Below are 26,720 nucleotides of genomic sequence, written 5' to 3'. Positions count from 1 at the left end.
TCTTTGGGCCATTTGCTTAATGCTTGATAAAAAATACTCCTTTATTTAATTAAAAAAACTTTCTTAATTATACTGTGATAATATACGAGCCCTAAACAGGGAAATATGCCTGCTGATTCTGCTCAGTAGCTTTTTCTATTCCTAACTTTCATCACTAAGCATATATTTACCATTTATGATGGATAGTGGACTTTTTTCATCTACTCTCACCAGTAAATGGGTATGGACTCTGTTTAATGCCAGAATATATTTTAGAATTTGATTTATTGATTAAAGACACTACGAAATGTGGCACCTCACATTATTGCTGATCTGATTAATTTAAGATTTAGTGGAACTCGATACTCTATTGGTAGCTTTGTGATTGTCTTTACTCTGCTTTGGTGTTTTTACATTATGGATATATAAAATAATATTATCATTTTTCAACATTTTTACTACTGTTCTAATGCCTTCACTTCTGTCAGACATATTTTACATGAACTGATGTAGATAGTGTTAAATAGACGAAGTTTGATACACACAGCCCCTCAGTCTGTGGAAGAGAAGTGGGCAGACTAAGGGGGATAGCAGTGAATTGTGTGTCTTTAAGTTGCTGGCAAAGCAATAGTGTAAACAGCCAATGAAACAAAGGGGGCTGATGCTAATGGCAGGAGCTAGGGGAGCAACAGTGGAATGCTGCAAATGTGATGAGGTCCAGTCATTTGCAGTGGCAGCTATCTCTGCAAAACAAACCTGATTTATGGCACCTAATTCTCCTGCTTTCTCAGTAGACTGGGCTGAGCATTGCAACCACTGAAAAAAAACATGCAGTCACTTGGTCCCTCTTGTAACTGGGAGTGTTAAGGTTACTGTGAGAAAAGGGCTATATAAATGCAAAGAATTATTACTATTATTATTACATATTCATCTACTTGAGACATTTATTGAATAAATTAACAATAGTTGGCATAAACAAGCTTCTTATGGTGTTCTTATGGTGTTTTGGTTGTTATGTTAATATTGGTTTTATTGTCTTGCCTCTTAGTTATTATTTTTTGTCTGTTTTGCAAATTGTATCATATGCACAAGGTATAGAAGTCGGAGCATAGAAAAAATTAAACAACAATATACAATTCTTAATTCAGTTGTCAGGTAGTTTAATGTTAAAGAGCATGCTGGGGATGTTATTAGTTAACAGTTGTTTTAACATTTATTTAATTGTAAATTGACACCATTATTTACTTTAAGAGTTCAGCTTTCTCCTTACTTATATTAATTTAAAATTGCATTTGAAAAATAGTTTTACTACATTTCTGTGTGATATAAATAATTAGATACCTTTTGTTCATTTAAATATACACATGAGGACATTATTTAAGCTACTGTATATATTAGATTGTTTTAGTGGCACAGACACATTCACACAACGCGACTGCACTGGTAAATCAGTGGCACTCACATCACAGGACTAATTATGTGCAAAGCGCTAAATGTGCTTTTTTGGAGTCTTATTTCAAATATATTCTTTTAAAAAGTGTGAATATATATTTTTTTCTTTTTGCAGCAGCTTCCAGAAAAATTGAGAAGTATAAGTAATGATAAGCCTAGGTCACCTGGGGCCTCATGTATAAACAGTGCGTACACACAGAAATATTGCGTAAGAACGTTTTCACGTTCAAATCGCGATGTATAAAACCTAAACTTGCTGTAAAGCCACGCACTTTTCCACGGTACCTCATACCCTGTCGTACGCAAGTTCTCTGTTCGGTTTTGCAGACTGGCGGCACCCAGCGTCAAAGCAGTGCTACTGTTCCCACGTGGTTTATCTTTCTGTTTCTAATCCACATTCCTGACATTGCTTTATTAATACGCTGAAATTAAACGCATATTGTTTATTAGTTTAATGCATGTGATTGTAATTAACATGGTAACAATATAATGGTCCACAGAATCGTCAAACTATTCTAAATACCATAGCTGCTTTAGCGTTGTTACTCTCACTGCACCTACTTCTTCTTCTTTCAGCTGCTCCACAGCGGATCATCTTTTTCCATATTACTCTCACTGCACCACTCAGAGCAGCTGATCGGAAAGAGCATGCTGCCTATTGAACTGCTTCTCACACGGCAAATGATTCAAAACCTTTACTGTATGGACCTCGTGGTTCAGAAACAGTTTCATCCCAAGAGCTCTAAATACAATCAATCAGTCCATCAATTGCTCCTTGTAGACCTGTTTGTATTTATAAGTACAATTACCTCACTGTAAACTTGCGATACAGTTATAATATTGTACAACCTGAACCACTTTATCAAGCGCGTATTTGCATATGATGACAATATCATTTTTAAGATGAAATGCAGCAAAATATGTTTATTATATTATACAGATAAAACTTGAACTTTATTTAAATAATCTATATTGTTAATAATTAAAGGACATGGTGTCGCTACGCTAGCAAGGATCTGGCGCTCCGTTCACGGATTGTTCCTGCATGCCTCGCACCGTATGCTTCACTGGGACTGGCGTGAAGGACAGAAGAATTAAACATGTACTACGAAGATATTTCAATGTTCCTTAAAAGTTTTGAAGAATTGGCATTCTAAGCTTACAGATGGCTTAACGTCTGTTACAGAGCTGATTGTGTGACGATTGGGTATTTGGAGAAAGAAAAGGAAAGACGGGAATTGGAGGTTAGTACGTTTGAAAGAGACAGTACTGCTGCAATAAATTACTTTATCGAAGGTCGCGCACAATCACTACGCCACCATGTTTCCATGTTTAATAACATGCTTTAACTCCTATCATCATGAAAATGATATCACGTATACATCTCAGTATTCAGAGAGCTGTAATATCATGAATGTAATGGATTCTGTGTCCTGTCGGAGGTAGAGAAAGCCGGTTTAAGAAGCACATAGTGATTCACACACATAGAGCACATAGAACATCAAATACAAAACAAAGCATTTAACGTACTACTTTAGTTATGATGGGATTTGAGAAAGTAGTAAATTAAACAATTTTAAGATTAAGTTTATGATGTTCTACTTTAATGACCAAATAAACTACATGATTAAAGTGGAAATTTCGAGATTAAAGTTGACATTTCCTGCTTTTTTCCCCCACTGTGTGCCTTTTTTTTTCTCTGTACCCTAATAAGCTTTCATATGACACTCAGACTGTGGGCTACGACTCGCCTTTTCACAGCAACTTTGATATGCGACTCTTTTCTTATTTCGGGCACTGTGCGACTTTGTGAACTTGAGCCTTCGAGATTCTCCGACTCGCTATGTCACTCGATCAGCTTCCTTTTCTTGTTTATATCACCATTTAAACCAACAAATAGTATGCTTTTCCTTGCCTCCACTTGGTATGCGCTGAAATTGTTATATTTCTCCTTGTGGTTTTGCCATTGTCTTTTCACAGAACGCTGAGCTTAAGGACTATTAATATTGATTTACATATTCAAAGAGGCATAATTCTGGGAAGAGTTGGGGCGGGACAGCAGGTGTGTGCACGTGTGTTACTTTTCATGCTGATCGGGATTTTTGTAGCGGACGAATTTGGAAGTTTGCGTACTCACAGATTCCTGCATCTGGATTTCTCTGTGCGTATGCACATTCCCACTTTTGTGCTTATACCATGTTATAGTGTGAGTTCTACGCAATGTGTTATACATGAGGCCTCAGGTGTTTACATGTTAAAATTAAGAGAATGCACATTTGTTTTCAAAAGCATGCTTCTCAATCATTTATACAGCTGTTAAAAATTTAATCACACAGTCCAGTATGTAGAGTTCACAAAAGCACTAAGTTCCAGTAAATTTAGGTCCATGACACAGTAAACCATTACCTGTTTCCTCTATAATGCATGTCTATATCCAGCAAGCTATTGGATAACAGTAATTATCACATTTTATTCTTTAGAAGACAAAACTCTGAATAAAACTATATGCAACAATGGTTTTATAAAAATGGTCAACATTCAGTGTATAGAAGTCATCTCCTACTCTAGTTGTTCTTTCAAAGTTATGTTGCCTTTACTTTACTGCAAATGTCAGGCCAAAATCAAAACAGATCTGAAACAACTAGTGCTTTATGCAGCTACGGATGTTTTGTGATGAGCAGCTTGAGCATAACAGTTCAATTATATTGATGAGGTTCAGTATACAGTGGTGTGAAAAACTATTTGCCCCCTTCCTGATTTCTTATTCTTTTGCATGTTTGTCACACAAAATGTTTCTGATCATCAAACACATTTAACCATTAGTCAAATATAACACAAATAAACACAAAATGCAGTTTTTAAATGATGGTTTTTATTATTTAGGGAGAAAAAAAATCCAAACCTACATGGCCCTGTGTGAAAAAGTAATTGCCCCCTGAACCTAATAACTGGTTGGGCCCACCCTTAGCAGCCATAACTGCAATCAAGCGTTTGCAATAACTTGCAATGAGTCTTTTACAGCGCTCTGGAGGAATTTTGGCCCACTCATCTTTGCAGAATTGTTGTAATTCAGCTTTATTTGAGGGTTTTCTAGCATGAGCCACCTTTTTAAGGTCATGCCATATCATCTCAATTGGATTCAGCTCAGGACTTTGACTAGGCCACTCCAAAGTCTTCATTTTGTTTTTCTTCAGCCATTCAGAGGTGGATTTGCTGGTGTGTTTTGGGTCATTGTCCTGTTGCAGCACCCAAGATCGCTTCAGCTTGAGTTGACGAACAGATGGCCGGACATTCTCCTTCAGGATTTTTTGGTAGACAGTAGAATTCATTGTTCCATCTATCACAGCAAGCCTTCCAGGTCCTGAAGCAGCAAAACAACCCCAGACCATCACACTACCACCACCATATTTTACTGTTGGTATGGTGTTCTTTTCTGAAATGCTGTGTTCCTTTTACGCCAGATGTAACGGGACATTTGCCTTCCAAAAAGTTCAACTTTTGTCTCATCAGTCCACAAGGCATTTTCCCAAAAGTCTTGGCAATCATTGAGATGTTTCTTAGCAAAATTGAGACGAGCCCTAATGTTCTTTTGCTTAACAGTGGTTTGCGTCTTGGAAATCTGCCATGCAGGCCGTTTTTGCCCAGTCTCTTTCTTATGGTGGAGTTGTGAACACTGACCTTAATTGAGGCAAGCGAGGCCTGCAGTTCTTTAGACGTTGTCCTGGGGTCTTTTGTGACCTCTCGGATGAGTCGTCTCTGCGCTCTTGGGATAATTTTGGTCGGCCGGCCACTCCTGGGAAGGTTCACCACTGTTCCATGTTTTTGCCATTTGTGGATAATGGCTCTCACTGTGGTTCGCTGGAGTCCCAAAGCTTTAGAAATGGCTTTATAACCTTTACCAGACTGATAGATCTCAATTACTTCTGTTCTCATTTGTTCCTGAATTTCTTTAGATCTTGGCATGATGTCTAGCTTTTGAGGTGCTTTTGGTCTACTTCTCTGTGTCAGGCAGCTCCTATTTAAGTGATTTCTTGATTGAAACAGGTGTGGCAGTAATCAGGCCTGGGGGTGGCTACGGAAATTGAACTCAGGTGTGATACACCACAGTTGGGTTATTTTTTAACAAGGGGGCAATTACTTTTTCACACAGGGCCATGTAGGTTTGGACTTTTTTTTTTCTCCCTAAATAATAAAAACCATCCTTTAAAAACTGCATTTTGTGTTTACTTGTGTTATATTTGACTAATGGTTAAATGTGTTTGATGATCAGAAACATTTTGTGTGACAAACATGCAAAAGAATAAGAAATCAGGAAGGGGGCAAATAGTTTTTCACACCACTGTATATACTGTACTGAAAAGCAGATGCTTGCATTGCTTCTCCTCTAAATGAAGAATCTTTTCATTACAATACAGTTGAAGTTTGGTAGCAGCATGTAACAATGTGGTACTATCAACATACTGTACATTTTGAGCTTGCAATACATTGACATCATTACATTCAGTGTGTTTACATGCATAACAGAACTATCAGACAATGGTTACATTAAATTCTTAATCTTACATTACTGTCATTTAAGGATTTATTATCTGCTTATATTTTGCATGCAGGTGCAACATGTGTTTACTTAAAACAGTTGAACCTCAATTTAACATTTCCATGTTTAATATTTTCACAAGGGTGGCACGGTGGCGCAGTGGTAGCGCGGCTGCCTCGCAGTTAGGAGACCCGGGTTCGCTTCCCGGGTCCTCCCTGCGTGGATTTTGCATGCTCTCCCCATGTTTGCGTGGGTTTTCTCCGGGCGCTCTGGTTTCCTCCCACAATCCAAAGACATACAGGTTAGGTGGATTGGCGATTCTAAATTGGCCCTAGTGTGTGCTTGGTGTGTGGGTGTGTTTGTGTGTGTCCTGCGGTGGGTTGGCACCCTGCCCTGGATTGGTTCCTGCCTTGTGCCCTGTGTTGGCTGGGATTGGCTCCAGCAGGCCCCCGTGACCCTGTATTCGGATTCAGCGGGTTAGACAATGGATGGATGGATATTTTCACAAATTGTACATTTTTGAATGGTAAGTGATGGTGGTGGCTGTTCTTTTTCAAAAGAAACATTTATTTTATTTGGGGATAAAAGGAGGAATTTTTTTATGTCATACTTACATTTCATTTTGTATATATTTGTAATAATAGTAATAATAATTCTTCACATTTATATAGTGCTTTTCTCACTACTCAAAGTGGTCTCCACATAGGGAGGACCAGGGAAGCAAGCCCACAATCTCCTTATTGCAAAGCAGCAGTGCTACCATTGCTCCACCTGTGTGTCAGTAATTTACTGTATTAAAAATAGTGACACATATTTTATAATATGTGTGCTGTGTCTTTATTGCCAAAAATAAAAAAGAGACATCATTAAACACTACATCTTGAATTTTTCAGCTCATCCAGGATTTAACAATATCATATTAACCTTTTTATAAGTTGTTCCCTGCAAAGTTGTGGGGGTTGTACTGTAGTGTTTGTAGATGTATATAGTATATAGTTTTTATACATAGTATAAAACAAGGTGTATATTTCATTGTACTCTTAATTGAAGTTAATTAATTTGATACTGATATCAAAGGCCTTAATTGTCAATTATTAATTATAGTCATGCACCTCTACTGCCTAGAAATGATTTAATGCTTGCCTAGGTAAACTAATCAATGCAGAAAAACATTTAATACACACTTGGTACAGTTTGATTAGTTGGCAAGTGCTATTTCTGTGTTTTACTATGGAAGTTAAATTTCTTCACTGGTGTCTTTTATACTTTTTGTATTTTGTTGTTTTACTTTTTGATTATATGCTGCTGTGACTGACCACCGGAGCCCTTGCCTGGCTGGGAAACCTACATATAGTGGAAAGACTGGGGGAGATAGCTTATTCGGGACATCATCTCCCCCGGACTGCTAGAAGGCAGCTCCCTGACTTGCAGTGGGGCCATGAGATGGAAGCATAGAAGTTCAGCCTTACTGGGGCCCATGGCCACCGCAAGGGAGAGCCTGAACATTTGCAGAGCCTTTTTTGCACACCCTGTTTCCGGGTGTGGCGGAAGTGCTGCTAGAAGAAGCTTGTTGGACACCTAGAATGCTTCCGGGTGCCCTATAAAAGATACCAGCCACCACTACTCGGAGAACCACAGTTCAGAATGGGTGGACGAAGCTTGCTGGGAAAGGAGTGGAGGTGAAGAAAGAGTGAAAGAAAAGAGAAAAGAAAAGGACTGGGCCTTGGTGCTTTCGTTATTTGTAATTTCCTGATGTAGAGAGTGAGAGAAAATCACTTCCCCACGGATATAAAACCACATTAGCTCAGAGTAGTGGAAAGACTGTCCAAGATTAAAAGCAATACAGAAGTAAAGAAGAACTTTATACCACAGAACTAAGAAAAAAACACAAACCTTTAAGTTAAAACAATGTAAATTATGCTAATATAGGAAACAATACTAAAGAGTTAGAAAATAAGTTGAAGTTTGTATTAATTTATCAGAAAAAGAACAAAACCTGGGAGTTTAAGGTCCTACAAAAAGACAACTTTTGAAACACCAACACAGAATGTCTTTTGCTAGTTTATTATTATATAGATGAAAGTGTAGAAATGTTTTGTTGTTCTGGAATTTCTTTGAACACAGTGTCAGATTGTAATCCTGATTCAGGTCCATCTGCTTTAAGGACATGTCTAATGTCTAATGATTTACAGGGTTTGTTGGCTGTCTGTGGAAATGTTGATATCTGGATAATTTAAAATTGAATGAAGGTTTAATTGACAATTGTTTATTTAATACTGTTTAAGAAATCCCATAAGATAAAACTAGCTAAAGTTTGGAAGCCAACCAGATTCCTGTTTCTTTGCTGGAAGGCAGAAAATCTGTCAATCTATCTACTTATTATCCCACTATTGCCCACTTTTGTCCAGTTCAGAGTTATAGGCCTGGAGTTTGTCTCAGTGGGATCATGTCCTGCCAGCAAGACAGAAACCAACCTCGGATATGGCTGCAGAAAGTAAAAAAATAGTTAAGTAAGGAAAAAAAAAACATAAATCTCACTGTTTCAAGAACTGCTGCATGTAACATTCTTTCCTTTTGGAAAAATAATCTAATTTTGTGTTCCTTTTGTTTCCTCAGAAGTGTTAACTGAAAGTACTTTATAGTTAAGTACCTAGGCAGAACTGAGGTGAATCTTCAGAATCCTCCATATTTGGGGAAACTACAGCGAGAGGCATATTAGATTTCTGGTTGGAAGCTTTTCACATTCCCTTGTAGATATTCCTTGTAAGAGACAAACCTGCGACAAAATGTCAATTGACAAATAATGCAGTTTTAATAGCCACATTGGATTTTATAGAAATAGGCTAAAGTAGACCTGACTGTTTGACTTTTGTTATTCCACAGAGGTGAGGAGTCATTTCAAAGTTTATTGAACTTGTAGCAAAACACTTTTCTGCGTACTATAATTCTCTCTGTCCTAGAAGCAGAAATGACTTGGCCACACTTTGCATTCCAGTATATAACATTTACTAAATCTGCTAGTTAAAGTAGAGCTAAGATGTCCCACCTAAATATTGAGACTGAATATAAAAATGAATTAGGGTTAGGGTTGAATAAAGAAGGACTGTAACATAATATTTACCACTGAACTTTTTTCTGTTTGGTAAACTAATTTAATAATTTTAATACATATATGGATATTTGTGTAATATGTCAATACTATCGCTAGTAGAGAAAGAAGAAAACATTAAATTGCTCATCAGAAGTGTTGTTGGTTGAGATTAGGATACTACCAGATATTGAAAATTGAAAATCCTCCAGTGTTTTTTGATTAAAATTATTGCTCCATGGTTAATTAGAATGTTGCCTCTTATGTAGTACACCACTGGTTAATTGTTAAGTGCACACAATAATAACTTCATCTATTCTAAACATATCATTAAATAACATTCTGTTTTTGCTACAGCTTGGACAAGCCACACCTTCGTGCCACTTTGACCAAGATGAAGTGGATGCAGAAAATGAATCAATATTCCTTTTGAGCTGATTTATTTTTGCAACTAATAGATAGATAGATAGATAGATACTTTATTAATCCCAAGGGGAAATTCACATAATCCAGCAGCAGTATACTGATACAAAGAAACAATATTAAATTAAATAGTAATAAAAATGAAAAGAATTAAAATAAAATTAATGTTAGCATTTATTCCCGGGTGGAATTGAAGAGTCGCATAGTGTGGGGGAGGAACGATCTCCTCAGTCTGTCAGTGGAGCAGGACAGTGACAAAAGTCTGTCACTGAAGCTACTCCTCTGCCTGGAGATGACACTGTTCAGTGGATGCAGTGGATTCTTCATGATTGACAGGAGTTTGTTTAGTGCCCGTCGCTCTGCCACAGATGTTAAACTGTCCAACTTTAATCCTACAATGGAGCCTGCCTTCTTAACAAGTTTGTCCAGGCGTGAGGCGTCTTTCATCTTTATGCTGCCACCCCAGCACACCACCGCGTAGAAGAGGGCACTCGCCACAACCGTCTGGTAGAACATCTGCAGCATCTTACTGCAGATGTTGAAGGTTGCCAATGATAGTATGATAATGATAGTAGTTCTTTGTTTTCTTGTCATTGCTTCTGCTATAATTCTTATTGTCTATTAAAAATAAAAAGTATTGTTTATTGTAAGGTATATCCTCAGTATACAGTTTTGGAGCTAGGAGACCAAGTTCTGGAATGTGGAAGTGGCATGTTCTCTTTGTGTGCATGTGGATTTTCTCTGGGTACTACGGTTTCTTTGCACATCTCAAAGTAATGCAGGTTTGGTTAAATGTTGACTGTAAAAACTGAACTAGTATTAATGACTGAGGCAGTGCTGGTTCATACCCTGTTCCTCCTTGTGCTCATATAATCTAAACCCCCAAACTCTATATAGGTATAAGCATGTCTGGAAGATGAATGTATGAATAACTGAAAGAAGACTATGCATATGTGTTGAAAATAAATGGAAATATTGTGGTATAAATATTCCAAAATCATTCAAAAAGGCATTTTGATTTTGAATGCAATAACCAAGATGAGAGAAAATACAGAAAAAGCAGCACTTGATTAAATTGCACTTGCTTTATCTGATCCACAGAAAAGTGCAAAGCAATATAACATAAATAGTTTAAAATCTGATTTCCATCCTATTTGTTCATAAATCTTAAAGTACATACTTGTATATTAAAAAAACTGTGAAAATAATGCACTGATATTACGGGAAGGCCATAACGGAACTGGCAGGATTTAGAGGAAGTTATTAATGGCTTGTTGTAACTACAAAACTGTGTTTCTTCACAGAATGATTGATAGTTGGGAAAACAAAGATCTCTTGAGAATTAAAAGATGATAGCCTAAATGAAACTTGATGCACTTTCATATGTTCTAATGACTTTTACACCATGGTTTTATCAAAGAATAATTTTGTGCAGTATTTTCAGCTCTTAGTTTATGCGTTTAAAATTGGTACAGATGTTCATAAAATCTCTGTTTCAGTGTTTTACACCCAATTTTTTCTTATTGTGATTCGCATTTATATATGATTCAAGCCATGTTTTTGTCTACTCACTACCTGCTAATATCAGTCAGGGTACATTTTGAAGTATATAGTCCATCCACATGTTGTTTCAACCTGCTAAGTTCAGCTTAAGGTCATAATAATAATTCTTTGCATTTATATAGCGCTTTTCTCACTACTCAAAGCACTCAGCAATTGCAGGTTAAGGGCCTTGCTCAAGGGCCCAACAGAGCAGAGTCCCTTTTGGCATTTACGGGATTCGAACCGGCAACCTTCTGATTGTCAGTGCAGATCCCTAGCCTCAGAGCCACCAATTCATCATGGGCAACTCAGCCTGTCCTGGCAACACTGAGCGACAAAACAGGAACCATTTCTGTTTAGAATACCAGGTAGATACCCACGCTTTCTTTTTACCGATCATTTATCCCATCACACATTTCTTTCGCTTGTGGATCGAGAATGCTTTATGTTTATTTCACTCTTAATTATTGTCTTTTAGCAAATTTTTCTTTATACAGAAACATTTTAGTATTACATGCTTTTTTATAATAAAAATTTGTTTACAAAAAAAATAATGCATTTTAGCTGGGGAGGGTCCTATGCAGGTCTGTGTGATATGTGGCAATGCTTAATTTTTGATTGGTTGACATAATTGGCAAGTTTGTAGACTCTATATAGTATATGGACATAAGTTTATATTTTACACCAAAACATCTCAATTTTCTAAATTGCGTGAGCTTCTTCACACTATTTGTTGGTTTTGTGTAAAGTATGTATCAAAGATAAAATCAGTTTTAGGGCCCTGTTTATAAAGGTAATGTTTAATGCATGAAAAATAAGCTTTTTTTTGTCTAAAGATATAGCACTCGATGGACAATGACACATTATGCAGCTGTCTCCATACTAGTCTCATAATGTGCTCATTGTATTGTCTGGCAATGCTGTCTGTTGTTCCTGTTTGAATTATAATTTGCTTTCATTTTTGAGCCTGATATTCATTGATTTTCATACTTCACACAAAGCCTTACTGTAGTTTTTCCTCACCTGCCACTTTTTCAGCCTGATGCATCTGCTTGTTTACATTGCTACACAGTTCTCATTAACTGAATTATACTGTTAATCAGAGTAACAGTTTGCATGAATAAAACTAGTTTTTATGCACCCATTTATATTCTCTAATCTAATTTTAGTTGAACAAACTGATATCAGTCATTGGAGTTTTTTAATATATCATTTTTGCTTTCTGAGATTTGCTATGGGAGTGCTATTGGATTTGTTTTCACGCTGTTGTCTGCTGCAGGGGAAGCATGGTAGGCTAGTGATCATTGCTGCTGCCTCCATGTTTGAATTTCAGCCTAGTCACTGTCTGAATTTTACAGTCTCCCTGCGCATGAATCATTTTATCCTAAAAATATGTGTTAGGGTAGTTGGCTATTTTGGCCCCTGTATACGGTAGTGTTTTATGCAGTGGACTGGGAATCCATCCAGAGTTAGTTTCTTCTTTGTGCATGAGTCATTTGCAGTGAAAGCCAGCGTGCCTAGTGGCTGACGAAGACAAGGTTTGCAAACTGTTTTATTATGAAAAAATACCTAAAACTGGTAAATTTCCACAACATAAATTACAATAATTGATACTTTCATTAACCCTTTTTATAGAGGACCTATCTGAGACCATTACACATATCACCATGTGTTAAACCACCAAGTGGTATAGAAACTGGAAAGACAAAATGAGTAAATATGACATTTTTTGTGTGTGTCAAAGGTTAGTGGTGGGAATAACTAATTTTGGGCAAAAACTTTGATATGATATACAGTATTATTTTCTGGAGTATAACAAACTTCAGGATATTCTCAGTATCATAAGTTTGTTGTTTGGCATTGTGCTGTGGCAAAGTGTTAAGACTCTTGAGGCATCCCTCAGTTTGGCAGGCAGGTTGCTTCAAAGCTTAAGTCACTGTAACTGAAGACTGTCCCACCTAACTTTGCTTATATTGTGGAAATGCTCTGTGATTGCAGTGTACAAATCACTTGATCAGTATAAAATAATTCACAGGTTTCATGAAGAAGACATTTGATATCAGTTCACACATAAAGTGGAGCAAATAAAAAGATGAAGAAATCTACATATATGGTTAGGTTTTTAATTTTTTAAATATTATTACTGCTATATTAGTCTTTAATTGTGTTTGTTGGCTCAAGGATTCTCAATGTTCACCATTTTGATCCAGGCTTTTGTCTGGTTATATATGAATATTCATATGTCATCTTTTTATGTTTCAAATAACACTTCATACAATAATGCACTAAATCCTGTTATAGCAGAGCAGAAAGTTAAATAAAAACACTAATTTCATATTTTTCTTTAGAATCTTTAAAGCACCACAAGATTCGCTATTAAAGTAATATTCAATTAAAGTTTTGTCCAGACACAGGATACTCTCATTCATTTACAATTATGACACCCCCTATATAGTAAAGATGGGAACCTGTTATAGGAAAGGTGCCTCCATCTTGGCCCTCAAGGAGATATGCAGTGGCCTTCACTGTAAGTAATTTTTTTTTTTTTGTCTCAGTAGACTGTGTCACGCTGTTTTGTGTTGCAGCAAATAGCTGCAAATCACTAGGTTATGGGTCTGAGTGTCAAAAGATTTGAGACCTGCAAATCTAAAAATCCTATCCATTTTATTCAAAAAGTTATTATCACAAAATCAGAAGGAACTTGTCCAGATTATAATTTAATATGTCCATGTACTTGGTGAAATGTATTTTCAATAAAAATGAGTCTGATTGCTTTAGGTGTTTCTTAAGTTTTTGTTTGTAAGTAATGAATTGAATGTTAAAGGTTAATAACAAATAGGAGATGGAGAGTACACATAGAAGTAGTTGCAGGAGACAAAAGAGGGGTCAAAAGTAAATTTAGTAGGTGTGTATATGTTATTCACATATTAATTTATTGTTTAAATAAATTACCCTGTGTTTATCTAATGGATTAATATTTGTTTTTTTATGTTTTTCTTTAAATGTGTTCTGTCACTGAAAAATCAGGACTCAGATCAAAGAAAGGAGTTTATGAATCTCCTCTTGTAACAGCTATGAGGCCCTAGATATGCATTGATCAAACAGCTAGGAGCATTTAGGATGATTTGTAATCCGCAAACAAAATATTTCAGCTTTGTATAGTCATATGTCATCCCAATGCACTTTCTAAATATCAATCCATAGTACAACTGTCTTTGAACATCAGGTGCACTGGCAGGACCAGGGAATTTATTTTATTATATTAATTGTGTATGAGTTTCTTTCTCCTCTGCTGCCAGTAGCCAGTGACTGTTTTAACTCCACTGTATAGTTGTTTGATGTGTGAAATTGATTTTCAGGGACATTACAGAAGGCATGTTGCTTTCTTCTTTTTACAAATGCATAGCCAATGTTGTGTTACTAGGTGAGGTATTTAATGTTTAGAGCCTAAGGACCTTAAAGTTACAATATGCATAGTGAATTTTCTCTTTTTTAACACCAGACAAAACAGATAAGCATATTGTGCAGAAATACTCTTGTTAAAGACTTTAGAAATGTGTTAGACATTGACCAGAAAAGAAATAAAGAACCTTCTGTGCCGGCATTGTTCTAAGTAAGACTTATGCTCAAGCAGTAGCAATTGCCATGTTGGCAGCAAGAGTTAACTGTGTTGGTCCAATCTGTACCACCCAGCATGCTGCAGAATTAAACAAAAAGCGTTTACTCCAGTCTGTGTCATCTTTGTTTCCAGATTGGCAGCATTCTGCTCAGAAGTAAAACTTTCTCCTGGCAACAAAATAAATAGTTATGTCAGTGCATCTAGCTTCAAAGTACAATGATAAACTTGCAATTGAATCTGTATACAGTCTTTATAGGTGATTTTCTGATTTTTGATAAAAAAGTGATCATTATTGTGTACAAGCTGCCCTCGGGATATCAATGATTTTGTTACAACCTTCACTAAAAGTGAAAATTAATTAAAATATTGACAAAAATGCATAATGCTTTATTACATATTTTGAGAAAAATGTTTCAGACTTGCTAATATAATGACAGTGAAGCATTTTTACTGTACAATAAATCACAAAACACCAATAATAAAAATGAAAATCAACCATTTAGTATGTATATATATGTTGACCTTAAACAACCTACAGTTTCTGATAATGATGCAATCCCTCAATGAATTGGAAAAGGCCTTCTGATGGCACAAGATGCCATCACTAACTCGAGACTGATTCCTCAGCAGAGATGTTCTGTCTTTGGTGAAGGATCACCAAGGGAATCACTTCCCTCTCTCATCAATTATACTTCCAGATATGGCATGGCTGTGAGGCATACTTAGGATGCTGGGAATTATAAGAAGCATGTACTACCTCTACTTCGTTAAATGGACAGTGGCATATTGAACTGCCCGTGGTAGAGGTTATTGTGCACTTTCATATGATGCTGTTTAAATTCAGTGGCATGTGCTGTCTTTGCCAAAAGTGAAATCATAATTGATACACAGCAATTGTAATGTGAAAATAGATATAGAAAACTAAGAAGAAATCAATCCATCCATTTTAGCTAACTTATCCAGCTTCGGATTGTAGGGAGCCAATGCCTATCCAGCTCCATTGGGTAGAAAATAGAAAATATCCTAGAGCAGTGTGCTGATCAGCCACAGAACACATAAACACACCCTAAACCCACTATTGCTTTGAATTTAGCATAATATAATAAAAGGTTCCAATAATATATTATCAAACCTGTTTAATCCAGTTAAGAGCTTTGGAAGTTGGACTGTAAACTAGTAGCAGTTGCCACAAAGCAAGAGCCAAACTTGAATAGAATTAGGTCTCAGTTGACCCAAACTGCACTTCTATAAAATGACAAAATAAAATTAACGTATCTGGAGGAAAGCACACACGCAGACATACAGTAGGCAGAATAAGCAAACCTGACAAAGTGATCTGGCTAGAATTTTAAAACCTAGGAGCTGTGAGATAGATGTGCTATCTTCTAGTCTACCTATCCAAAATGTTAAGGTTAACACATACAACAGGTCAATTATAAATATTCGAGAAAAGAAAATAATTGTACATTTTAAATGATGCCATTGTGCAATGCCTAAACCAACTCTTTTCTTATGCAAGAATTAGCTAACAGTATGGTTTAATGTCTGGAATGTTAGACTTTGAAGCTGAGCTGCCAGTTCAATTCTTGTGTGGCTATGAATGAAACACATCACCTGCCTGTACTCCAAAAACATAACATATATATTAGTATTAGTAGGTAGTAATATAACTGTAAAGCACTGACTTTGGAAATGTGTTAAATAAAATATTTTTGTGGTTTCTATGTACTGCTTGTGCTTTCTGTGTGGGAGTAACTTTGACTGGCTGGAGATTTCCTCTTGATATGAAGCTTCCATCTAATTAGCATTTAGTGGGCTAATACTAATTTACTGGTACACTGACCAAAAAGAGGAAATGTATGTGATATTGATGTGTTTCAATTATAATAATCATCCCTTGCATAATTTTAGGAAGGTGGTGGTAACAATTATTTTGTGAGTGCTGTTGTGCTCAAAAACAGAGATTTGAAACTGTAAATATCAGTACCACTATCACGTTATCCTTTTTCTTAGTAGAGGAATAGCACAAACAAATAGAAAGGATTGATATCTTGGCATAACATTATACAGTCTATAGAAGTGAACAATTCTACAGGTTATATGTAGAGGAATTCAACGCAGTTTTCTAAAATCCATGTTTTATGACTTTTTGTGGCAAGACAGTTAAATTATTTTTGAAACCCTTGAAAACAAATCAACCCCCACCCTTGAGAAAGAGAGCATGGCCAATGGAGTAAAACTTAAAGCTTGTAAACATAAATAAATTGATGAGTTTAATAGGCTGATAAAGATGAATGGAGAAGTAAAAGAAATGCGAAGAGAATTACTTCCTCAGTGCTTTAAGAGCTTATTCTAAAATATTATTGATTAGATCCTGCCAGGTTTTGAAAAAGGTCTGCACAGATCCTCTAACTGAGAATTTGATTTTTTCCAATTTCAAATAGTATATAACATCAGTTCCCATCTGACTTAAAAGAGGAGAGTTAGGATTCTTCCAGTTTAGCAAAATAAGTCTGCGTGCCAATAGTGTAGTGAAGGCAATCACAGTTTGTTTGTCTTTCTCCGCTTTAAGCCCATCTGGAAAAACACCAAACACAGCTGTTAATGGGTTAGGAGGGATTGTGACACCAAGGCTGTCTGAAAGGCACTTCAATTTTTTTGTCCAGAATGATATTAATTTGGTGTAGGCCCAAAACATGCAACCCAGTGAGGCTGGGACTTGATTGCAGCATTCGCAGGTTGGATCTTGCCCTGGAAACATTTTGGACAGTTTTAAGCGAGACAGATGTGCTCGATATTGTGACACTAGGGGGCGCTGGCACTCCTCAAGCCCCACAAAAAAACGTCCAAGACACCAATTAAAAGCACTTAGAAATATTTTCATTTCTTCTTTTCGATATTGTGCCACAGTAGACACCACTAACACCACCATAAACAATAAATCAATAATCAATTACAGTAACACAATACAGTACGTGTCAGATGAAGACTTATATTTTTTCTTCAGCCCGGAAGTATTTCTGTTCTTCCGTTCTTGTGACTTGGGAGTACTTCCGGGCTACAGGGCAAATAAAAATCCCTGCGTCTCTGCACAGCATCACACAACGGCACCCACAGCACGCAGCAGGGCTGTGAAGCCGAACTCTATCTCCCATGATGCCCTGTGGGAATTCGGGGCACCTCTAGGCTGCAGGGAAGATGCCATCTAGCGTCTTGGATGTGTCAGCCGGGATAAGCTGCCAGCCGTCCATCATAATATATAATTTTGAGTTGAATAATTGTAGCTTTGTGCATATGGAGCGCAAGTGAATTCTCTGCATTGCTACCTTCCACTCCTTTTCTGATATGTTGAGTGAGAGATCTTTTTCCCATTGTACTCTTGGATGTGTGAAAGGGAGGGACTGTAAAATAATTTTATATATTGCAGAAATGCTGTCTGAGTCCTCGAAACTGAGCAATATTTTTTCCAGCATGGAGGAAGGTGCAAGATGAGGAAAATCCGGCAGGTTCTGTTTAACAAAGTTTCTGATTTTTAATTTGAAGATAGTGAAAGAAATATGTTGCTGGGAAGTTAAATTTTGAATGTAATTGTTCATAAGATGCAAAGATGTTGTCCATATAAAGATCTCTAAGTAATTTAATCCCAAATCTTTTCCAGATATTAAAAACTGCATATGTTTGTGAGGGTTGAAAAAGGTGGTTCTCATGCAGAGGTGCCACAGATAAAAGATTCTCCATCTTAAAATGCTTTCTACATTGGTTCCATATTCTGAGTGAAGCGAAGCACAATTGGGTTATTAGTATATTGGCGATAACTTGCATTTATTGGGGCACACAGCAGGGGATATGTAGTACTGCAGGATTTTATTTCTATTGCGTACCAAGCCTGTGTATGTTCATCTATTTGTGCCCAGGTTTTTATAACTTGTATGTTTGCTGCCCAGTAATAAAACTGAAAGTTAGGTAGAGTCATGCCACCTTCTACCTTATGTCTTTGTACGGTCGTTTGTATGGATACGTGGATGTTTTGAGTTCCAAATAAATGAGGTTATGGTTGAATCTAATTGCTTAAAAAATGATTTATTGACTTATATTGGAATGTTTTGAAATAAAAAGAGAAGCTTGGGAAGTATATTCATCTTAACATTAATTCTTCCAGCTAGAATGAGATGAGGGGTTGACCATCTATGCAAGTCTTGCTTAATTTTTTCCATACAGACGGCAAAATTTTGTTGATAAAGAGCTTTATGTTTCCTTGTAATATTTACCCCTAGGTATTTAAACTGATTTGCAATGATAAAAGGGAAGGTGTACAATTTAATATTGTGTGCTTGAGAATTCACTGGAAAGAGCACACTTTTTTTCAAATTAATTTTAATACATTTTCTGTTCCAGTCCTTCTTTTATAATCCCCTGTATCTCATAAGCATTTCGACAGTGAACTGCCAGTGGTTCAATGGCGATTGCAAATAGCAGTGGTGACAAGGGGCATCCTTGTCTCGTACCACGTTCTAGTTTAAAGTAATCTGAACAAATGTTGTTGATATAAACTGAAGCTTCTGGATTGGTATACAGTAGTTTGATCCATGCACAAATGTTCGGGCCAAACCCAAATTTCTCTAATGTAGTGAAAAGGTAGTTCCATTCAATTATGTCAAATGCTTTTTCTACATCCAACGATAATAATATCTCTGGTGTGTTTGAGTTTGCTGGTGAATATATTACATTAAACAGGTGTCGAAGATTGGAAGCTAAGTGTTGGCCTTTAATAACTCCAGTTTGATCATGTGATATTACTGAAGGCAGCACTTTCTCCATCCTTCTAGCTATGATTGTTGAGAGTATCCTAATATCATTATTCAGAAGTGAAATTGGTCTGTATGATGCACATTGTAATAAGTCCTTATTTTGTTTAGGAAAGATGGAGATTAATGCTTGGTGAAAAGTTTGAGGTAGAATTTGATTTTCTCTGGCTTCTGTAAATGTTGCTAAGGGGAGCTAGCTGAGTGGAAAATTTCTTATAAAATTCTACAGGGTAGCCATCAGGGCCTGCTACTTTCCTGCTTTGAAGTGACTTTATAGCGTCTATTAATTCTGATTGCTCCAGAAGTTTATCCAGTTCCTTTGCACTAAAAGTATCTATTTGTGGTATCTGTAACGCATCCAGAAATGCATTAGATTGTGTGTTGTCTTCTTTAAACTCAATAGAATATAAGGATTTATATTAGTCTCTAAATGTGTGCATTATATTTTTATGGTCAATGATTTTATCTCTGTTCGTGTTGGTGATTGCTGGGATTGCATTGCGAACTTCTTGCTTGTGGATTTGTTGAGCTAAGAGCTTATTAGCTTTCTCTCCATGTTCATAGTAATGATGTCTTGATTTAAAAATGAGTTGTTCAGTTTCTTTGGTTGTTAAGAGGTTGAGCTCTGAATTCAGAGCCTGCCTTTTCATATGAAGAGCCTCACTTGGACACCTGGCATGTTCTTCATCTATTCTAGTAATTTTGTTTCTTAGCTCTAATAGCTTCTTGGTTTCTAATTTATTTCTGTGGGAAAGATATGAAATAATCTGTCCTCTTAAGAAGGCCTTTAGAGTATTCCTGCAGAGACCTCTGAGGATGTATTTTTCTCTAGGAAGAAATTGATTTGTTTGGATATAAATTCTGTACAGTTCTAGTCTGCTAATAGAAGTGGGTTAAGACGCCATCTGCAAGATGAGTGCGTGGGGCATAATGTGACTGATTTCTAAAACTAGTTGTGTACTTACTGCAACACTTACATATTATACTGTGTAAAATTCTTGAAGGAAAGAAATGCTTCCATAAAATATGAAGTAGATTGTTGAGAATGTGGTAAAAATTTAGGTGCCTGTAGTATAAAGTGTATTTACAATTTCACAATATACAATAATTGAAAAACTGTTTAATCAACCAATTTTGTTATCTTCTTTTCCAATTCATAGTCAGAGGAGATCAGCACCCTCATTGGAAATACTTGGCATAAGGTGGAAATCAACTTTGTGTAGGGCATTGATCCCTTTCAGGGAACTTTTATATTTTCCACACGCTACACACAGGCCAGATTCAGATTTTCCAATCAACGTATCATTGATTTTTTTTTAGAATGTGGGAAGGAAAACAGGAATAGGGTGAATGTGCAAACTCCACGCAGTGTCGAATCATATGTTTTGAATTCTAGACTGAGGAGCTGTGAGGCAGCAGCACTAACTGTAGTGACACCATGCTGCTCCTAAATACTGTATACTAGGTTCAAATATGTTTTGATAGCTTTAGGAGATTTTTCACAATGTGATGTTTTCAAATATTGTAAAGATATATTTTCAGTGCATCTGTGTTGTCTCATAATACACTGTTTCAAATTTGATCTGTGTGTCATGGTACCAGTTACTTGCAAACATTACACTTCAGGTGATTTCTTACCTGTTTCACTTTGCATTTTCATACCAATTTTTTTCAGGCAAGTTGCTCAAATAGGGTCTGGACTTCTCTAGATCAGAGATAATGTGTTTCCAGCCTGCAGGGAGAAAACTTCAAAGCACAAACTGCAAATGCTAAACTGTTAAAAGATTAAACACCATTTTGCATACAGGTATACTTTACCACTGTGCATCTTTTCATTTGCTGAAGTGAGTTTTCTTTGCTAATGGAAAAAATCTACACTAAAGTAACAAAGCAAGTAGTATTTTTGACCACAGCCTGCAGTAGTTGCAGAAATAGTGATCTAATATTTTTCAACACAAACTTATTTTAATTATAAAACAACATGAAAAGTTGATTATAGTGTCCCGGATGTAAGTAATATACTTAATGTATGTGATTGTTTGTCGAATCATGATGTCTGATGAAATTATAAGATATTAGCATAGTAGTATATTAAAACGGGAACAATGGTAAGTTTGTCTGATTTTATAATGTCATACATTTAGGAACGTCTTTTCACCAGATATGCTAGCTCTTACATCCATCTTTCTTTATGCTTCTTGGAGCCTTTGTTAATGAGATATTACAGTCCTCTTGTGGATGCCAGATGTCATTATTACACACATGGATAGAGACTGAATATTTTGTACTTTTATATATTGTATATAGCTATCTTCATCTTTGAGTTGTTTTACAATTGACTGCAGTTGATTTGTGAAATCTATCATCTAGTGCATTTTTCTGTAATTAAATCCTTGATATAGTCAATAAATTACATTATCAATTCATTAGTAAGTCTGAGCTTCTGCAATTAAAAGTTAGCAAATAAGTTGGTGGGGATGAATCAATGTACAAAGGTCTATAATAGGGGAAACAGCTTAACCATATCTCATGCTTCTCTTGAGGATTAAAAAATTATAACATTTATAAGTACAAGTACATTTAGAGTTGTCGACTCTGGAACAAACTACTCATGAAATTAAAGCCGAAACCTTGTCAACCTTTAAGAAGAATCTGAATGAGATATTGGGACAGCTTAGCTATTAGCTAAACAAACAGGCTTGATGGACTGAATGGACTCAAATTCAAATTTCTTATGTTCTATAACTAGTGGTTTGACCTAAGAGACCTTTTAACATATCTTTGTAGTTTTTCATTTGAAAGATATAATGATGTTTTTTTTCTCCCATTTTTACAGCTGAATGTTTTGCCCATCAGTACCTTACTGCCTAATGATAAAGTGATCTCTTTAGGTGAAATAGAAATGATAACAGTGAATTGAATTTAAGACCATGTAATAAATGTAAAAGTCTAAAGAAGAATTCCATGTCCTGTGTATGACAAGGTTTAAATCACTTGAGAAATCGTTAGTTAATGTTTCAGATTTTTGCTCCTATTGATGCTGTCATATAAGTCATGGGAATTGATTTCTAAATGAAAGTATGATTGCAACTGCGAATTACTTATATTTTTAAGTTATTTTTAGATTAATGAAGGTTTCAGTTCGAATTGGTGGCTGCAGAAAATATTTTACATCCTTATTCGTTTTTAGTGGATACTTTCTATTTAATTATTGTACTTCCTAATTATTGTTGGCATTTTCTTATTTTTAGGGGAAAATTGCATTCCCTTCTGAAGGCTAAGTCAGCTCCTATTGCTGACACACCAGTATGGGCAGACGCTATCCTGGAGTTTCTTATTATCCACACAACTCACGTATGTGCACGATTTATTTCTGAATATCAGTCCACTAAGTAATCTTTTTAATATGTTTGTTTGTGTAATGTGTACTTGTTTAGACTTTACATGGCACAGTTGTCTCTTGCTTCATATGAGAAAGCCCAGCATTCCAAATACTTCACAATAACACTTGCATGGTAGTGGAAAGTGGTTGGTCGTGTTTTTGCTAATATATATCTGCTCTTGTATACATATTGTTAGACTTTAATGTGTTAAGCATTTTGAATTTGATGCTATACCAGACACTGCCTTTTAATATTAAAGGACAATGAATTCATAGGATTCTGACTGGGTAATGCATGAAATATTAATATTAAACAATCTGGAGATAGTTCAGTTTGATATTCTTTAAAAACATTAAAGGGTAACAGAAAGTACCAAGAAACCATCAGAACTGGAAATTTATGATGCTGATTAAACATACAGGAGAGGACTGACTCTAAAAGTTTGTTTTTGGTGACCACTGCAAAATAACATTTTTAAGAACTGCAAACTTACTATCCTGTGTCATGTCAGCCTGAATAATTCAGTTCAATTAACTTGATTGTATCTTAGGTAAAGTAATGGGAGTAGTTTTAAGACTAGAGAAAAGCAAATGTTCTGGTATCATATTGTTAGCTGGAGAATGTCAAATCTTAGACAGTTGTGTAAGTTATATTATATACTATAATAATTTGTTTTGTAATAGCCATCTGTGACATAGTGATTTAAACATAAACTAATGCTTTATGTCTTCTTAAATTGTACTGTTGAATCAGGGAATACATTCAACAAGTACTTTTACTTTAATACTTGAAGTGTATTTTCAAGCAAGTACTTACTTATTTTTACGTAAGTAAAAGTCAGTGGGGAATTTTAACTTTTACTAGAGTCCATTTTTGGTTGTCTATTTGTACTTTTACTTAAGTAAAGTATTTCCCACACACTGCTTGTAAAACTGGATTAGTTGTACAAATTTTAGTTATAAAATGAAGTAGTTTTTAGTATACAGTACTTCCTTTTAATTTGTGTGCAAATACACACACTTTGTTTTCAGTGAAAATATTGTATTTCCTTGAGATAACCATAAGCCATTTTTTCTGTTATGTAAACCTTTTTCAAATACAGTACTTGCTTTATTTCAATATGACACTAAATATCTATCTGATTTAAATTGCTTAAATTTAGCAAATGGCGACCTGATAGAGCAGTGGCTAACAGTGCTCCCTCAAAGATCCAATGTTAAATCAAACACCCAGACTTTATCTGTGTGTAGTGTACATGTTTTCCTTCTTTTATGCCTATATCCCGACAGATATGCTGGTTAGGGAAAGAGTGACATTAAATTGTCCCTGTGTGAATGTACTGTATGTATTTTTTTTCTCATTTTAAGTAATGAGCAGCAGAATAAAGTGGTTACTTCTGAATTTTCAAAATTCAATATAGAGTTGCTAATTGCTACTTTCTTTCCAGTACTGTTTCAGTCCTGAATTGGATTATGCAGGTTTGAAAGTGAATAAATGGTTTGTTTTTTATGATTATTCTTTTTAGTGGAATTACAGTAAATGTGACTTCCATGGTAGACTGCTGTTATTTATCTCATCATTCGATAACTAAAATCTTGTGTTAGACATGTAGCCTGTCTGCTGATGGACATACAAGCAGCCTGGTCTAACAACTTAAAGGCGCTTTCATGCTCATTATCTGTTTATTTGCACTGTACCCAATCAGGAGATAGTTACTTTGTTTCAGTCTCCTATCAGTTGGGCTGTATTTCACACTGCAAATTTTCAGCCAAACCAGAACAAACCATAGTTTGAAGTAAGGAATTGAGTGTTGTATTATTCTTTTTTGATATTTTCAATATATCCTTATTTGTGCAAACAATTCAACATAATGAAGTACCAAAATAAGTAACTCAGTTTTTGTAAGGATAACAGACTGTCAGTTGGCAAACTGTAATTTTGTGGAGGTGCACAACGTGTCTAGAAAAGTCAAAGGTGGGATGATCAGTAAAGTTTGAAACTAATGTCAGTATGCATGTACAATTAATATCGGAAGTCTTTGACTGAAGCAGGCCTGTATCAGATGTTAATATTTTTTCTTTTCCATCCTGAGCCAAGTAATTTAAAAAGTATGCTTACTATATATATTTACATTAGGTAAGAGATTTTGTCTAATACTGTTCAGAAATTGTCTTGTTAAATTAGATGCACTGGGTGCACTTCTAATGTGTTCCCGCTTTAAAAATGGTCTGATTTGAGCCTTTATTATTTTACTTGGATATATGCTAGGTTTACTATTTAGAATACATTCTCAAACTTAGGTTGTTGTTTTCACCTTTTCCTGTACTTAAATTTGTTAAACAGAATCTTTTTTTTTTTGTGTTTGTACTTTTTTGGATCACCTGCATTTTGCTAGCTGTTTGAAATCTGTGCATTTTCCTTGTTTCTATCTCATTATTCCAAACTTTCTTTTAATCAATATTGCTTTATTTCTGTACCAGTCATCTTATTCTCAATAAGTCCACTCCTTTGTTTATATTCATTTGGTCAAACACATGTTGGAGACAGACAGGAAATCTACCTCTGGAGGCAGTCAGCACTGCTGATGATCTAATGCAGCCGTCAAATGACAGTAAGCAAAATCTATTATAAAATTTCATTAAAAGAGAGTTTGGGAGGGAAGTGCCTATTTCAACTAGTAATCTAGTACATTTCTTCAGGAGTATCCCAGATTCAGGCCTCTTTCAACAGGCCACTCTTGAAATTCATTTCATTTTACTTTTAAATACTGCTCTTCACTGCATATACTGTATACTTATAGGGCTTACATATATTTGTATAAAATGCACTGACAACAAATTATTAACCAATGCAACATATATACTGTACATGCACACACACATATACAAATTATGTTAAAACACACAGTTAAACTTAATGCATTCCAGTAATACCTATAAACAAATAATTAGATCATAATAAAAATAAGATATGGTGTGTTGATGAAGAAGAGGTAATTAAAGTCTCAATTGAACAGTATTTCTAGTGAAAATAAATGGTCAGTCCTACTATACCAAGACATAACAGTGTTTGTGATGACTTAGGCCAGCTTGCTTCTTTTCTCTTTTTGGATATTTTGCAATTCTGTTGGAAGTCCAAAAGTTCTAATATTTCTTATGTCACTTTCTATGGGCAGAATTGCTGTAGTAGCTTAGGAGTTTAGCAGTGGCACCATGTACTCATGTACTACATCAGGACACCTAGAAGAGGATCTGTAACAGTTCATTGTTTTATTTTTGTGCAAATGAGTAACAAACAGCTGAGATATGAACAGCTGATCAGCAGCTCTAATATGACTATACTAAAGGATTTTAGTGAATCTGTAACCTGAATACGGATTAAATTACACTACTGTAAGTGTTAGGCTTACACAAAAAACTACATTTTTATATTTACCTGGTTATATGTAGTTTAATAGTTTTTTTGGATCACTTTTTTTTAAGAAACATCAATGAAAATGAGAAATGAACAAATTGAAGGTAGAACAACTTTTTTCAATTAACGTCTGGGAAAATTTCTTATTGCAAAAAAAACCCTCAGAACTCCATCACTGTAAAACCACAAGTAGTCAGAAAAAAAGAAAAGATAGTGTGCACTTATCTGTAACATGCTAGTATCTTTATTTTTTTAAATCGAGTTTTCAGATTATTGTATGACGGTTAGCTGCATGACAGTAACTGCTGTTTGCAGCTGTTTAAGTATAATTTTAAGAATTCACTTACTCTTTTAGCCCAGTTCATGTGCCTTTTAATGGAGAAACAGATTTCAGTTGGAAGTGGCATGTAAGGTGTAGTGGTACCTGATGCATGCGTGTGTGTGTGTCTGAAAGAACAGGGATGGAGTGGAACTCAAC

The 26,720-nt window shown here is 35.6% G+C and overlaps 1 protein-coding gene across 12 annotated transcripts in view; it reads left to right on the top strand.

Moving 5' to 3' along the window:
• apbb2b (amyloid beta (A4) precursor protein-binding, family B, member 2b) overlaps positions 1-26,720 on the top strand; it is a 336,334-nt gene that overhangs the window by 95,863 nt on the left and 213,751 nt on the right. For 10 of the 12 annotated variants that reach the window (XM_039751336.1, XM_039751341.1, XM_039751337.1 and 7 more), the window contains one exon: positions 22,697-22,799. The exons of 1 other annotated variant lie outside the window; for it this stretch is intronic. The gene's annotated coding sequence lies outside the window, so the exon portion shown is untranslated. Of the gene's footprint in view, positions 1-22,696; positions 22,800-25,346; positions 25,440-26,720 lie in introns of those variants that run through there. One more of the 12 variants, XM_039751339.1, reaches the window with a different exon arrangement.

Source organism: Polypterus senegalus, chromosome 4 (assembly GCF_016835505.1).
Source record: "Polypterus senegalus isolate Bchr_013 chromosome 4, ASM1683550v1, whole genome shotgun sequence".
Classification (NCBI taxonomy): domain Eukaryota; kingdom Metazoa; phylum Chordata; class Cladistia; order Polypteriformes; family Polypteridae; genus Polypterus; species Polypterus senegalus.
Note: the sequence above shows the minus strand (reverse complement) of the source record. Positions and strands in the feature narration are given on the sequence as shown.